The following is a 17,221-nucleotide window of genomic DNA, read 5'->3' as shown; positions in this document are numbered from 1 at the left end:
AAGAAAAAAGAAAAAGAGCAGAGAAGGAAATTGTTTTGGGGAAGCCAAATAGGTAACCTCAGTGGGTTCATTAGCTCATTAGCTCATTAGTTTACCACAAATCATCCCAATGGCTGCTCGCTGTCTGTTCATTTTTCTAACTCTTTGCAAATGACTGCCATTACAGCAGCCATGTGTAACAACACAGACCCACAAAATAAGGCTTTGATTTTGCATACACTCCCAAAGTCTTCCTGACTGCTTATTACAGAGGCGTTCAACTTTCAGGTTGTTTTTTGGATAATAAAATCTATAAATACGATGCAGCACATAAACTGTATAAATTCATGCTTTAATAAGCTGTGATCTTAACCCAGCACTGAACAAAATAGGATGCACATTTTAATATATGAATCTCCACACTCTGAAAGTAAACACAGAATAAACCTGTTTAAGATTTAGCGAACTGATCAAAGCCTTCAGAAACATACAGGAAATTAAGGCCTTGATTTTGCAAATCATCCAGCACACAGCAAACTCTTCATTTCAAAGTCCCGTGAAACAAAGATGCCATAAATTGTTGCTGTCACGACAGCAAGTAGGTAATTTTGTTAGGAGAATCCACTTGTCGCCTTACCCCCATGTTATTAGATTTGAAAAGTAATTGCATGTTTAAAAGACACAATAACACGATTTCAAGTTTCCAGAGGAACTGATGAAATTAAAGGAGTGTGATGGAATTAAAAGTGAGCACAAAGTGGTGTGGGTATTCCCCGATCTCCAGCACAATTTGTTGATAAATTGGAAAAGATCTTTGATCACATAGCCATTACACTGGTTCTCAATTTGTTTCAAGTCTATTTTAGGCTTTCAGTTCCTTGAAACAACACAAAGCACACCAACTGTCTGCAGCAGAACAGACATTTTATAAATCTCTGCACACAAATTCTGAATCCAGAGTACAGTTATAAACCAAGAGTACAGACCTACACGTGGTTCATGATTCTCTGCTGACTCAAGGTGAGCTCTATAGCACAAAGCTTTTAAACTTACTTTGAAAAGATGTCCAACACCTCTATATTCACAAGCGACCACAGAGAAAAGGCTCTGACACACATGCTGGGGTTTTGTGTGCCGCTTGTGCCTTCAACAGCTGCTTAGCAGTGGAAAACAACACAGGAAAAAGATGGAAGTAAATTGAAATAGGAGGAAGCAGAGTCGAATCAAGCTTAGCAGTACAATTCAACGGAAAATAAACATGGTCTTTACACCAAGGAGACCCAATGCTCTAGATTATGAGGGGAGACAATTTACACAAGCCATGAGGTAGGTATTTGAAATTGAGCTTCTTCAGCAACCAGCAGGACACAGCTTACCACTAACAACAAAACACTGTATATTCTTTATCAGCTCTTTGAGAGAGATACCACTGGGAATCAAGCAGGCCACTTGTTGACCTAGCAATGACATGGATCAAGGGCCACTGGAGAGTGCCTTCATAAGTATTCTTAAACAGGGGGATTAGCCAGATGGTCAGAACACTCTTTTCTTCAACCCCTCCCATCTGTACATTTCCAGTGTCTCCCATCTCTGTTAAAACTACTGAGATTGGTCAAAGCGACCTCACCAGCTTAATTTAGGCTAGTGTTACCTACTGCACTATTTGACTCCAGATATAATCTTTATTGCTCACAGAGCAAAAGTCCATTAAAAGTCATACTGTAGGTCCCAGTGCTGAAAGGCTCCTGGAGTGATGCCTGTGAGAGCCTTTAAAAGACCCCTTTCTTCCCTAAAGTGAAAGCAGCTATTGAGGTTGCACGGGGCAGAACACTACCCGGAGTGGAGGTCTGCATTTACTATGAGACATATCAAAAGAGTTCTGTATGTGCTGGTGAACGGGTGAGAAGTAGCCGACATACACAGTCAGACACAGTTTAGTTCAAATGGAATAACATTCACACACCGCACTTTCTAACGCAAATGGCACTAATTGTGTTCAAACACAAGCAAAAGTAGCGGTTTCTGCTCTGCAGAAAAGAACAATGCTGTGTTCCGATTATCTGCATTTTCATGGGAGCAATCATCTAAAGTGCCAAACGGTGGCATAGAAGTAGGAAGACGTTGGCAGGGTTACTGTACAAAGAGGCACTTGTCATTATATCAATAAATGAGAGACACTTACAGATATAAGAGACTTCAACTCCAACACCCTCTTCTCACTTGTGGATGACTTTAAAATTCATGAACGTCACCTGAAAAAGAGAAAAAAACAGAAAACTGTTTATTAATACTTAGAATTAGATATCGCACAGTGAATGATTAATTTCTTGTTGCTTGGCTACCGGCAAGCAACTTTCACCCCAAACAATACAATTAAAGGTAGAGCGTGCTGACATACTAATCATGAAACATTTTGATGGACGCCGACCGTCGATATACGGCGCTTTGACAAAGTCATCAAATTTGAAGTGGAAACTGTTGGAGTGAGCGCACACTGGGCCCACCTGAGAGTCCTCTGTAGCCAATATTCAAAACAGAACAGAGATCCTCTGTGAAGTCCACAGAGGTGCAAACAGAGGATCAGTGTATTTCTCTCACAGCACTTTCACAGCGCAAACAACGTCACATACTCGGGTACCACGCGAAGCCTACCAAACAACAAACAACGAGATTCTTGTGCGTGGCTTTGAAGTTGAAAAATTGGCCGCAATCTGTCTAACTACATCACTAACTAACTCAGTTAGTGATGCCTGATATTTTCTTTCAAAAAATTGATTCCAATGAAAGCAGTTAAAAAATGTCTCTCATCAGATGGACAGCTCTCCATTCTTGGACTCCTGGCTTGAAGAGGCCGCTCTGAGCTAACCTGGGTTAAGCCTTAATATAGCCTCGCACGCAAAGATGCACATACTATATTTGCTAAACCGAGAAAGGGGTCACAGAAAACAAATAACAACATTAAAGAGGTCAAACTGCCAAGAGAGCTCTTTGAAGACTCCGCGATCAGGAGTGCACCACCGTGATCAAGAGAGGGCCCCAAATTGAGAGAGGATGGGAGATGGTCCTAATTGAGAGTGGGAGGTTGCTAATTCCACAAAGAAAGAGCTGAACAGCATAAAGTGAGACTTCAAGAAGCAACCCAGGCTCCCACAAACGAGCAGCAAAAAAACCCCACAGCATCACCACGCATCATGATGGCGCATTGACACAGCATCTAACGTGTACAAAAACGGCAATACAAGCACGCCTTTGATTCCACAATTTGAGGCTAATTGAGAACAATGAAGAAAAAAGCAAACACTGAGCATGTGTGATCTTTTATTCATGTCTCTAATCAGGCAAATCATTTTCTCTTGGATGCATTTTTCCTCTCGGGGCACAATTAAGGGCAATTCTGGCCAGAGCAACTCAAAAGCTTGTACACAAAAGAAGTTCTGATAATGACAACAAATGATCTGAAAAAACACACTTCAGTGGAATATCTGCAAACTTTACTATAACATGCAGCTCCTTTTCTATTCGCCCGCTAACGTTTGAAATGCTGCGGACTCAAAAAAGCCCCATTTTGCAATCAAATCACCATGAGCACTGTTCACAGTCCGCGGCTCTCGCTGACCCGTCTGAACATGTTCCAGATGTCTGCAGAACCAGTTATTCTGTTTCCCTCTGTCCCCCACCCCATTCCTCCGCTCCACACACCCTGCTGCTCATCTGCAGATGGCAGGTCTGACACCTGGAGGACGCTGGGTAATCAGAGAGAGACAGCTGTAGAGGAGGGTTGCCCCAAAACCCACGCTTGCTCACACACATAAACAAATTCAGCAAAAGCACTGTGTGTGAGGATACACTGGCTCACCCCTGCGTGCATGTGTTCTGCACAAAAGAATAAAAGCATTTCTGCATGCGTAAATCATTTGGGAGTATTTTTCATGTTTGATTACCTGCCTCTGTACACTTTCAAGCTCCTACATGTGCATATCAACCCTCTGTGATCTGAAAGTTTGGTATGGTTGGATCTGACGTAAGGGAATCAGGCAATTGAGACATCCAACGCTCCTCCTGACAACTGCAGGAAGCAGCTACCTTTTTGGCTCGTTGACCAACAGCTGTAAAACGGTGCATGTTATGCTACAATCGAGGCAGCTGCACCTGTTTGGAGCAAAAACTTAAAGAAGCAAGACTAAAGACCAGAGACTTGCCTTAAGACAGGCAGGGCTGTGACATCGTGGTGTTACAGATAGTAAAGAAAGAGGTGAGCAAAGATGAGCTGTATTATGTTCACAGCGAGGCCTGCACCTGGACAATGAATGCATGCATTCATGCAACAAAATATGCACAGTCCCAAATGTCATGTAGTTGCAGCTGTCAATGCCACTTGTGCAGACACGGACTCACTGGGGTAAGAACAATGGAACTTTATTAGACAGAGGCTCTCTCAATAAACGTAGCACCGCATGGGGCTCCGTGCTGCCACTTCCATGTCTGCATCTTTGGAAACGAAGTGGGCTTCCAAATAATTATATGGGCAATTAAACTGAAATGAGGTTCGCTTGACCCATAAAATGATGGGCTTATACAGCACATGCTGAGGACCACTGGTCATGTCTGTGATTATTTCTGTGTGTTTTCTCTGGAGGTGCCTGTAAGCGAGGAACTTATCTTTCTGTTATACTGACCTCTTAATTCACAGCATTTCACACTGTGAAACTGTGGCTTTTTTTTAAAAGACTTCTGAGGTTTTTGGCCAAGGACTTTGCCCTGATCCCAGTTTCCAGATAATTCAGAAAATAAGTTTATGTACAAATGACTTTGTTCGAACAGAGACATTTTGGGGAAAATTGCTACTGGAATACGGTTGCTATTTGAATTCTTGAAGTGACATCCTAAGTGCCAAGGGCATGTTTGAAATAGCAGCATGTCTGTACAACATGCTGTTTGGGCATATCTGAAGCCAAAAGTGTTAACACCTCCTCTGATTCAACATATCAAATCCTGCCTGCACCCTAAACTAGAATTCTCAGAGGCGTACTGGCCTTCTGCCGATGTCGATTGGTTGCACAAAGCCAACACAGTGATTCGTGTCAACAGATTTTATTTTTGTTAGGGTCTTTTTTTTTTTTTTTTTGTGAAATCGTTACAAAACAACAGTTGCATTGAGGTGAAAGAGTGCACATTTATCCAGAAAAAAAATACAAAAAAAAGAAAAAAAGATACAGAATTTGTGTTCATCGGCACAAATAGAAAATCTTCTGTTTTGTCAACCATTTTATGTTTTGTCATGAGACCAGGCTGACAATGTGCATAACTCTGAAAGTCAAAGCTTGCATGCATCCCATGTCTATTTGGTTTTAAGCTGCAAAAACACCAGAACAATAATCTTTCCTGAATGTGTCGATTAAAGAGGGCATACTGGAAGATGTGCATGTGGGTGGGCAAACTGCTACAAAGTATTCTTAAAAGGTGTAACAAGGGAAGGGGTTGTTTGAATGAATGAAAAGTCTTTGTGTTCCTTTCACAAACCATCAAGGTGAACATTAAAGAGGCTTAAATAACAACGTGCATTCTCCCCCAAGTCGCTATTAACATGAAATATTGCTGAAGTAAAGGGTGGGAGCGAGGTTGAGAGGGACGGCAGGGGCAAGCGCCAGCACATACGTCTAAACCTCACCCCTCTGCTCGCTCCCCTTAAGAGATTACATTATGGTGCGTGCCATTGTCCAACTCCTTCAAGACAAAGCCTGTTCCACTGTGCAAACAGTGCGCCTTGGAAAGATTGTAAAAACAAGAGGTGAATGTCAAAGGCAAAAGCGAATAGGATCTCTGCCTTCTTTTGTCAAGCTGGTGAGGTATGCACAAACACATCGCTGCGTGACAGAGAAGAAAGGAAGGCCTTGTGAAGGAAGGAGCCGGAAAAAGTTGGAGCATCTTCGCATGAAAAGGCCAATACCGTGAGAAGTTTCCTGCCTGACTCCTGGGTCTATGGAAAAAAAAAAAACCCTCTGCAAGTATTTGGATGAAAGACCCCCAGGAAAACACAGAGGGCAATACGCTAAAGACAAAACACAAAGACTGACTGAATGATGACCTAAAGCTGCCAAGAGCATAAAGGCTGCGAAACAATGTTGAGTCCAAAAAAAGAAAAAGAAGAGTGCAAATGAACATTTTCATCCAGAAAGTACATTGTCTTCATTTACAGCAAAGTGAAATCAGATGTATGAAGACCAGCCAGCCTTGGTTAGGCTTCCAGTGTCCCAGCCTAGAGTCAACCTTGTCATGACCCAAACAAGGCTTTAACTGTCAGGGGCAATTAATGAGGGCGACCTCAGCTCCCTCTAATTTACAAGGCCAGCGCCAGCCTGTAATTAATTGCTGCGTGCATAAATGTAAATGAGTCCACCGGGGAACTAGAGGGAGGCGGGGGGGGGGGGGGTCTGACAATATTCCAGCAGGGAGCAATCTGCGAGAGAGGGAAATGATTTAGAGGACAGAGCACAAATCTGCTGCTCCGTAAAAACACCAAGAGGTTGGACGTGAGAGGACACTTGTTGAGATGGAGGGGGTGGTCGTCAGGAGTGGTTTTCAAAACAGACAATAAATATCTGTGGACTCCTCTTCTGTATGTCCATATGTCTTCATCAATTATCTCTTCTGCCAGATTCAAACTCCCAATGTCACTCTGCTCTTACATATTGCTTTGTGGTGACATGTTTTTCGAAGGAATTAGTCCACATATTTATTTCGGCACCTTGAGCACAATCCAAACAAGTCTTTTTCTTTTATTCTGTTCTACTAATTTTACATAGATAATATAGGGAGAACTGATTCATTTATACACACACTGTGTTTTGCAGCTGCACTGGATGGTCCCAGTAAAATTATGTGGGTACCAGAGGCCAATTGACAGGTGGAACTATAGTTCTGTAAGAAACATTTTTATTTCTTATGTAAGTATTTTGATTATGTCAGATTGGTCTAAATGTTGTCTTCTCTACCAACTGTGCGTCCCTCTCTCATTGCTCTTATCATCTTACCTTTTCCTCCAGCAAATCATGGAGCTGCACAAGAACAAAGAACACGTAAAATCAAAGAGAGGCGAGCAAAAGAAATATGTAATCATTCACGACAACTACAATAGCAGCTGCCATCTGTAAATCCTGTGCACAAAAAGCCACCTCTTAACGCTTTTTGTGTGCACCGTGAACAAACAGGTACAGAAACTATTGTCCATTGAGACCTGAACAAATGTGAGGAAAACACACGTGAAATCTACAATGTATGGGTCCAAGCAGCAACACTTAAAGACACAGGCACACATGCTCACACACACACACACACACACACACACACACACACATGGCCAGCGCAGCAGCAGTCACAATAGCGTCTTTATGACAAAAGCTCCTTTTCATTACAGTACTTTACAAAGACAAATGAGATTTTTCCTATAGCGGGCCTCCAGTAATAACAATTGACATCACTGGCCAGCCTACGTATGCTTCCCATATTTAACAGGGAGACCCAGTGTAAGCTCCTTGAGAAGGAGACTAAACAGCTCGCTGAGGTAGCAGTTTTCTCTCCTGCAGCAGCAGGAACCATCAACTCAAGAGACTGTGGCAAAAGGCCATTTTATTTGGTTACACACCAGCTATAGGCCAAGACAAATTAACTACCTCTAACAATATAGGAGTATGACTGACTTGATTGGTTGTTTATAATCTTGAATCGTCTCTGACTGAACAATAAAACTATATTTGCTCCTAAAATAGCCTGCAGATACAAGAAGTGCGGTTTATGAAGTGCCCATAACTCTATACCAATGGCTCCCACCAGAAAAACTCACATACACAGTGCTGCTACCATTAAGCATATCTTGTTTGTTCTTGTCAGTGACACCGTCTGGAGCAAATGTCAACAGGCCACGATGCTGCTGTCTGTCCGACCATCTTGAGTGTGTTGGACTACGCGGAGGAAACCTGAGGTCTGAGCACAGTCAGCTGGACACTCGAGCCAGCGCCACTCCTTACATCACCACCCACCGTACTTCTGCTAACCCAGCAGCATTTACAGAACATAGCATGCCATATACAAATAGGTAAAAGCCAGGGGCTTATCAGCTTCTTTTCCGGGTACGTTGATGGCTTACAGGATGAACGTGATTTTATGTAATTCATGACGATGTGCTGCTTTCAGAGCCATGAAGTGGTATTTTTCTATTCTGAGGCACACAGTCCACATCCAGCCTCCTTCATTCTGGCTACTGCCAGCCCAAACACTCACCACTGTCTCACGATGACAGTGGCCCGATTAAAGACTTCTTTACAGCCTGGAAGCCATGGCAACGCCCTGCGTAGACAAGCTGGCTGAAGACCAATTGGATTCGGGCTTTGGCTCAGTGGGTGGGACCATGCTATCCTGGCCATCGCTACCTGACCACAAGATCATTTCAGAGGCCTCGCACCCTGAACTCTGCTGCCACGCCCCATTACTCCAAACCACTACGAGTGGTAAAGTGAAAGTTAGACGGCCGTCTTTTAGTGGAGTGTGACACTTCTATAGATGGTAGGATCAGAGAACAGGGCTATAAAAACAGTGTAAACATAAGGCCAGTATACATAAGGCAGCTAGTTTCTGTTCAGACTTTAAACAGACCATTGACCAGTTTCAGGTTTGTTAGACAAATCCACTGGCTGAACAAATGACCAACGATTCCTCAAAAGGCATGCCTTATTTTCCAAGAAAACAGTGTACTGTTAAGAACATAATCTTAGTTTTTGTTAATTGTTTTTTAATAATTACAAATAGTGAGCTGAGTGAGCAGCACTAAGACTAAATTCTGAGAAGGAGGGAAAAGAATCAATCATGCCTGAAGACAGTAAGTCAGCATAAATATGCCAGCAAATACCTAAATACTAAGGAAAAGTATTCTTTAAGACAGGTGTTAAAGGGAGAGGGAGAGAGGGAGGAGGAACCTTATCCTAACCTGATTTCAAGCTATGACTATAGCTCATCTCGGTCATTTATTTTTTACTACTCATCTTGTCCAAGTATACAAGCAAGGGAATCGATTTATTGATCAAAAAATGTCTGCATCTGCTATGATATATGGTGATAAGCCCCATTTCAGCTTGTTTGTGTTGGGTTATTTCTGTTATGTCATAGAAGAAAACAATAGAGAAACAGTTTAACTGGAGGCAAACTGGTACCACATCAAGCGGCAAATTGGACACCTTTACATTTCTGTAGGCTACATTTCATAAGCACTGTACATTGAATTTCCCCCATTGGGGGATGAATAAAGTATTTTTCTATTCTATTCTATTCTACAGTTTAATTCTCTTACAAATGAGATGTACACTATATTTGCTTTTATTTTCTGTTGTTACTGGCTTCTTCTGTGTACGAGTTATTTCACCTAATCTAATGGAATGTATACATTTAGAGCGATTTACTGTGATGGCACTGGGGTCTGGAGAAGATTTAAAGCTGTGAACTTTAACAGGGATTTAACTGAAGATTAAAGCATGAATGTAACCTGACTGAAACTGAGGCTAAACTATTCAATTATCTTCCAAATGGAACCCTTTGATGCTAACCCCTCCACATGTCAAGGTGTCTAGAGAAAGACTCTGAACCATCCAAAAAAAAGCGCTGGCTATATAGAGCACAAGTATATCATAAGAAGCTCTGTATGGGTGTTTATGTGAATGAGTGAATGACACCCACATTGTAAAGTACTTTACAGAACCGAGAAAGGTTAAAAGATGCTATATAAGTATGGATATTTTAATATGCACCCACCACATCGTATTGCGAAAGTGTGACACTAACTTGCTGGAACACCCCTTTAAAAAGTACTTTAGCAAGTTCTGTTTTGTGGTTCCCCCACAGTTATTCTTTTTTTTTTTCTAGCTAGGCCTCTATCTTCCAAGTATCTCAAATTACTAATATTGTTATTGTAATGCAGAAATATCAGGTAGCTTATTGAATTAAAGTAAAATTGAGTTAAATAAACTCGTATTTATGGCCTATGGTTTGGAGTACATAAAGCAGGCTAAGTGTGGCTGTATGGTCGGTCTATTTTTATGTAATATGAATGTGTTGTATGCCTTATATTGCATGTAATTGTTTAAGTATATTTTGCATGTATGTCTGCACTGTTCTAGCTAAAGCATATGTGCAGCGTGTGGTTCTGTTTTGTCCATCTGAGCCTCATTTGCCACTTGCGGCAGCTCCATCAAAATGATCTTAGAAAGATTCATAGTAACAGCACAGCAAGCCTTTTTCTCCTCGCCACAAACATTTCAGCACATTTCCTCTTTCTTTTTAATCCTTGAAGACAGAAACTTGCACAGCAATTAAACTCAAACCTTCAGTGTAGTCGAAGCCAGTATAAGTTACAGTATCAAATTCACAAGTCTATCACCTGGGAGCAATTTGAGCAACATCAACAACAGACTTTTCATCACAATGTAGTGTAAATAATTTCTTTTGTTTGTTTTTATATTCAGGGAGTGCCACAGGGGTGGGGTTGATATGCCATGACAGTTCAAAGACAGCATGCTTGGCTATTAAAACTAACAAAAGATGGTAAGTGTACCTTCAAACACTTTCATTCTGCTATCTAAACCTCACAGCGCTTGAATTGTCCTCCATATCAAACCCCACCCATTTTTTTAGCAGCACAAAACCATTCAAGAGATATTTGCCAATAACACCCACCTTTCAATATTGACTACCTGTAATATGTCCTTATGCTGACTACACTATTGTTAAGAGTCGTTAAGAGAAGTTATGAGTCATCTTTTCTGTACAGTTGGGAAAATACGCTGGAAATCAATCACCATTTGAGGGTTTGGTTAATCCGAAAGAGAATATCTTCCAGTTATTGAGGTGCTTTTTAATTTTCTTTAATTTTTTTTTTTTTTTAAAAGCTTCAGTTTTTTAAAGAATGCAGAATTAAACATTTTTGCTTTTTATAAGCACTTTTAATTCACCCTTCTGGAAAATGTCACAAGGTTAAGGAAATGTGGTTGGAGAAATTCATCAGGACTCATCAGGAAAAGACTGCCACACTGCAACAAGAATCTGACCATATTACAGCTGTAATATGGCTCATTCAAAAGTGAAAGTATAGATGTTAAAAAAATGTTCCACAAAAAAGTTTTGTTGTCAAGTTGTTTCAGGGAGGATGTATCATATCTGATATATTATATCATCATGGGTATCATAATACACCCACAGTTCCAAAAACGTTTTTCTTAAATTAAAGAACAGAATGCAATTTTTTGCTAATCTCATAAACCAATTCTTAACTCAAAGTAGAACATAGAAACCATATGAAATGTTAAAAGTAAGGCATTTTACTATTTTATGAAAGAAATTAACTCATCTTGAATTTGTCGTCAGCAACACATCTCAAAAAAGTTGGGACAGGGCATCAAAAGACTAGAAAAGTGAACAGCTGGGGGAACATGTAACTATAGGTTCACTGGCAACAGGTCAGTAAGATGGTTGGGTATATAAAGAGCACGTTAGAGAGGCAGTCTCAGAATTGTGGACCAATTTCAGAATTATGTTCCTCAACGTAAAATTGCAGGGACTTTGAGTATTTCTTCTTCTACAGTGCATAACATCGTCAAAAGAATCCGAGAATCTGGAGACATTTCAGTCAGCAAGTGATATGGCTGAAAATCAAAATTGGATACCCGTGATCTTCGGGCCATCGGGCGGTGAACACAGTTCACCGTTCCATCCACAAATGCAGGTTAAATCTCTACAATTCAGGTAAGAAGCCAAATCTGAACGAGATCCAGAAACACGACTGTCTTTTTTGGACTGAAGCACTTTTAAAATGGACTGAGGCAAAGTGGAAAACTGTTCTCTGATACAAATCAAAATTTGAAAAAAAATTTGGGGGGAAATAATGTACTTCCCTCCAGACACCATCAGGGAAGGCCTTGCATGTTTCTGCAAGACAATGTTAAACCACACACCGCAACTATTATAACAGCGTGACTACATAGCAAAGGAGTGCTGGACTGACCAGCCTGCAGTCCAGACCTTACGCCAACCGAAAACATTTGGTGCATCATGAAATACTAAAAACTAAAAAGAACACCCAGGACTGCTAAGCAGCTAGAATCCTAAATCAGACAAGAGAGGAGGGGATGGTGGTAAGCAGATTAAAATAAAGATGTGTTGCTGATCTTATTAGAAGTAATTCATTTTTTGATGTGAAATAGTAAAAGGTCTCACTTTCAACATTTGATATGTTTTCTATGTTCTATTGTGAATAAAATGTATTATGTAAATTAACTCTTTTTCATACAGCATCCCATGTTATAGGAACTTGGGCTGTAAAATATGGCTTCATTATCAAAGCTTGTCTATTCAAAAAAGTGGGGGAAAAAAACAGAAATGAAAGATGTTGCTCTTATCCTTATATCCATCTAAATGAATCCCAGTCGTGATAAATAAGTGAGAAAATGATCTCTCTTCCTTTCAAAAAGATTAGTCCTATGCTAAAGGAGATACTAAAGAAGCAATGAAGCTCATTTTGTTAGTATTTAGAGAATTCAAGCAGACTACTTCTGGGTCATTTCACTCAGGAACATTCCTGAACAGAAAAGGCTATTCGATTAGATCCAGTGGCTCACAAAAAGACCAGCCAGAACACACAAGTCTCATGTCAGGAGAAGTCCAACAAGTTCCACTATTTTATATCTAATTGCTTCTATCTTCTTCTCTCTGTCCTTATTTGACATAAACATGAAAATGGCTACTGCAGAAGTTTAGGATTAGACTCTGACATTTGCGCTCTAGCTGTCTATTGATCTCGACCGAGTTTATGGTCATCAGCCGTCACCGTCTGACCTTGGATTTCTTCTGCCTTCAGTTTGAATGCGTTCGATGTAATCCATAAAGAAAAGATAGAAGAAGGCAGGCTAAGAGTAAAAGCAGGGGAGACTGAATCAAAGTGGATGGGGGAGGGATTGAAAACTGTCCGGGCATAGCTCGTATGTAATGTCCTTTTTCTGTTAAATCATCAGGGGCAAAGTAATTGCCAAAGCATCTGCTTCTGTTGCAATCCAAGGCTGTGCCTGCTGACTGACAGAAAAAGACTCACTGGAGCACTTGTGTCAGTCACCTGGTCACCGTCTGCTCTTTGTAGAAATACAAAAAGACTGCAACCTGATTGGCTGGACCAAGGAGACTGACCAAAGCACTGAAATCCTGTAATTTATGTCCATGCATTAATAGAGGAACAAGAGTGGCAAACGTGGCAAACGTGGCAAACCCAGAATTATTATTATTTTTTTATTTAATATTTGCTGTTGGCAGCTGGGTCTCAGGAGGTTGGTTTAAAGTACCGGAGACTAAAAAAGGGAGTTATTTCTTTTTACAATGCATCGGCCCACTTAAAGTGAAACAATGAAGTTACAGAGATGGGATTCATCTAAAGATATTTAACCCTTTTTTAGACATTTTCCTGTGACATTCAGATCAATGTGAAAATGTTTCAGGGTGCTTGAAATACTGAAGAATTCAGTGTAGCCAAGCAGGTTCTTTTTTTCTTTGGTTCTTTCTTTTTTTGTGTGTGTGTGTAATTCAGAATGACAGTTGCTTCCTCTAAGAATACATAAACAAACCCTGACCTGGCAAAAATACTTCAGCATTAAAGGAAAATTCCAACCTGCTCTGCCTCGTATATGTGTGCACACAGTGAGTTGGATTTGTTCAGTCCCTTCCAGGACTTTTTGATTTAATGTTACTTCAGTTATTCAGTTGCTACATTTTCAAGAAAGACTTTCAACACGACAGAGAATGATGGCAGCTCTCTGCGCTGTGTGTCGGTGGGGAGTGCGATGATGAGTTTTTCCATTTGAGAAAAAAGCATGAGGGCAGACGTAGCGATGCTGCAGGTTGCCATGCCGTGTAACAAACAGTTAGACACAACTTTCAGTCCAGATGATCTTGATATTAAGAATAAAAAATATTGTTTATGTTGAATGGATGTTAGCGTTTTAATGTTTTCTCTCCAGGCAGGGCTGTGATAACAATGCAACAGTCGCTTGTTAAAGACACTAGTGTGAGCCATACATTAATAATCTAACTCAGATACATGAAAACCATTGTTAATGTTGCATTTGTCAGGAGGTGGAGTGAAGTACCGCGGTTCATAAAGTGAGAAAAGGCAGAGAGAAAATAGTTTAAAAAAGGGTGAACTTTATTACCTCGAGCTACTGTGAGCCAGAGAAGACACCATGATGCCAAACAAAGACTAAATACTGTAAAGCAGAGAAATGAAAAGGACAAAAGAGTGGATGTGCGTGTGTCATGAGGATCTGGTGTGTCAAGTAAGCTCTTATAATAAGCTTTGAAACGGGATGGTGGGGAGCAGGTGCTGGAAAATGTGCGGCAGAAAGGAAAGGTTACTACCATAAAAAAAAAAGAGGGGGAGAGGTCAATGAAGACGGAGACTTGTTTTCTCCACTCTGGGAGAAAATGAGGAAGCTGTTTCCAAGGATGTGTGTTGTCGGAGAACAGAGGAGGGATCCACAGAGCAACACGTCCACCCAGCAGGATACACACTCACAGCAAAGAAGCAGGCGCACATGCAGACGGAAAGGCCACTCAGCGCAGACATCTATAACAAGGACGTGCCATACGATGCTCAGAGAAACCTTTTCATGCAACACACATCTGACTGCACAGAAGGACACGCACGCATGACCCGTGCACAGTACGTGTGCACACCTAAAAGCACCGTAGAACCAGAGTGAGCACACAATTAGTCACACATTTGTTAGATTTCTTTGTCAGCGCTCATAAAAACACAAAAGATGTAAAAGTACACAAACACACACACACACACATTGTGCTGTACAAACACACCTAAGCTCGAGTTGTGGTTGAAAAACATACATGCATCTTCCGGCATGCTTCAAGTGCTCATTCTCTGAGGCCCCAACCTTTCTTTTCCAGCAGCAACATTGCAATTTGGGTGTGCCGTTGGGCCAGAGATAAGTATAGGCTGACTAATGTGCACTTAGGATCCAGGGAGAAATACTTAGGGCTAAATGTTTAATTTGTGTTTGTACAACACATGTCCAATTTTGGGGCTGGTGTCTTTTTCAAAGAGCCCAACAACAAATAATTAAGACTCCCCGGATCAGCCACAAGCTTAAAATGGTGGATTGGAGATTTTAGCGACGAAGGTAAATGACATCCTCACAAAAACAACATCTGGGAAAACTTAAGTCTGCAACACCGTGGTCAGACTGGAAGATAGATGTGGAGCTCAACATGCAGGAGAGATAAAACAACGGTGCTGCAAACATAACGGCGATGAAGTCAGGTTTCTTCTTTGCATCAGGTACTGGGCATCTGATAAAAGCCAAGATTTCAGTGCTTTCCTCTCTTTTTCTCTAACTCCATCTTTCTTGCTGCTGTCAGATGTCTTGATTTCTACTTCTTTCATCGGCTGTCTGCCACTGAAGAGCCCCTCTGCATCAGACTGCAGGAAAAGGACTCTCAATGTCTTAGAGAGTGCATGTGGGATAATGGAATAATGACAGAGAAATGGCTTTATTTACTAAGAGTTAGATCCCCGAGGTTAGCCTTTCATTGGATTAACAACAGCGTGAACATTTTCTAAACTTAATATTGCGGCAAAGAAAAATATACTGAAACTGATATTTTCAGAGATGATTCATGATTTTTTTTCTTTTTCTTTTAACAGCTAAACTTGTGTGGATTCTGGAAAAGAGCACTAGAAGAATATTTTTTGAGAAGAAGTGTTAGGAGTGTAACCAGAAAATGGCACTTAGATCAAATGAGACACTCACAGAATAGAACAAAAGCATTATCTGCGAGAACAGAGGTCCCCAAAATTAATTTCATATTGATTTTATCAGCAACCGATTGGGTGAATTTGCAGGATTGGACCCATGTTGATGTTTTAAGTCATTTGAATTTTTTCTGACGATAATAAGTGCAGAATTTCTCCAGATGTGAGGGAGATTCTACGCACAGTTCATAACATCGTGTGGCCGACAGAATCATAACGCACCACGCAGGGACCGTCCGCTGTTTTCAGTTTTGTTGTCACGGTCAGGAAGAAGAGGCGCAAAAAAGAAAAGAAAAGAAAAACAAAAAAGAGCTGCAGGTCTCCCCCAGACAGCGCAGACAGCGCAGCCATGCAGCCCGGGACAATGTGCTGAATTGGCAGCCTATATATAAGTCTGCCATTTGGACACTCTAATGCCACTTTACCTTATGAGGGAAGGACAACCCGCAGCACCTGCTCAAAACAAAATGCCATAGGAGATCAACTTCAGCGAACCCCCCTGCACGGATTGTTTTTCAGACAGACACTCTCACTTACAAGAGAGGGGAGGGGGGTCTATAAATTGTTCTGCCAGACTCCAAACAATTAAACTACTTGTTGGAAATTGTGATTTACTGCGCGGGCCGGTGCGGGCAGGCCCGAACTGGCAGCAGGAGAGGATCTGTCAACCCGGGCAGTTCTGACTCTGAACAGGGGGGAGATTTGATGTGCAGTTAAAAAGAAGATGAAAAAAGACGAGTTAAAAACAATTCGACGTGATCCTGGAAGATTGCGCGTTCTGGTTGAACTTCCAAGTGATTAAAATGGCGATATCACTTACTCAGAAATCACTGAAACACTTATCCGGACTTTGTGTTTCCTCTTTGGTGTTTTTTCATGCTCGTTTTTTTTTTTTTTTGTCATGCGTGTGTGACCACTCTCTCGCTCTGTTACTCTGAAAGCTTCTTATCTGCGGGCGGGCAGAGGCTTATCTCGGAGGTGTAGCGTGCCTTTAAATATGGGGAACACCCTGAAAGTGCATGGCTTTATCGCTCTTTCCGAAGCAGCTGCTTGTCCTCCTGTACCCCCTGTCCCATCATCACCGTGCACCCGAGGCCAGCCTTCTCACGGGGGAGAAGCTGATTGTCCGGGCTGAGAGGCTGGGCGATCATGGGGATTACAAACAGCTTCTGCGCACATGGCTCAAGTTCAAACACCCGCAGTTAACTTCGCACTTAACCAGCGCTGCAGCTCAGAGGCTGCGCGGCTGTCAGAGCGCAGTGACACTTCAAATGTAACCATGCAGGGCCAACATGAAGCAAATCATAGCAGAGAAATAAAAATAAAAAAATAGAAACTTACTGACTCGTTTTTCAGCTCTGTCGCCGTGCACGGACGCTGCCATTATTGTCT

At 41.4% G+C, this 17,221-nt stretch overlaps 1 protein-coding gene across 3 annotated transcripts in view; it reads right to left on the bottom strand.

Annotated features, from left to right (window-relative positions):
• The window catches only part of LOC142384311 (transcription factor SOX-6-like), a 121,106-nt gene that overhangs the window by 102,365 nt on the left and 1,520 nt on the right, over nucleotides 1–17,221 (bottom strand). For all 3 annotated transcript variants that reach the window (XM_075470463.1, XM_075470464.1, XM_075470465.1), the window contains exon 2: nucleotides 2,162–2,231. The gene's annotated coding sequence lies outside the window, so the exon portion shown is untranslated. The remainder of the gene's footprint in view (nucleotides 1–2,161; nucleotides 2,232–17,221) is intronic.

Source organism: Odontesthes bonariensis, chromosome 7 (genome assembly GCF_027942865.1).
Source record: "Odontesthes bonariensis isolate fOdoBon6 chromosome 7, fOdoBon6.hap1, whole genome shotgun sequence".
NCBI classification, from domain to species: domain Eukaryota; kingdom Metazoa; phylum Chordata; class Actinopteri; order Atheriniformes; family Atherinopsidae; genus Odontesthes; species Odontesthes bonariensis.
Note: the sequence above shows the minus strand (reverse complement) of the source record. Positions and strands in the feature narration are given on the sequence as shown.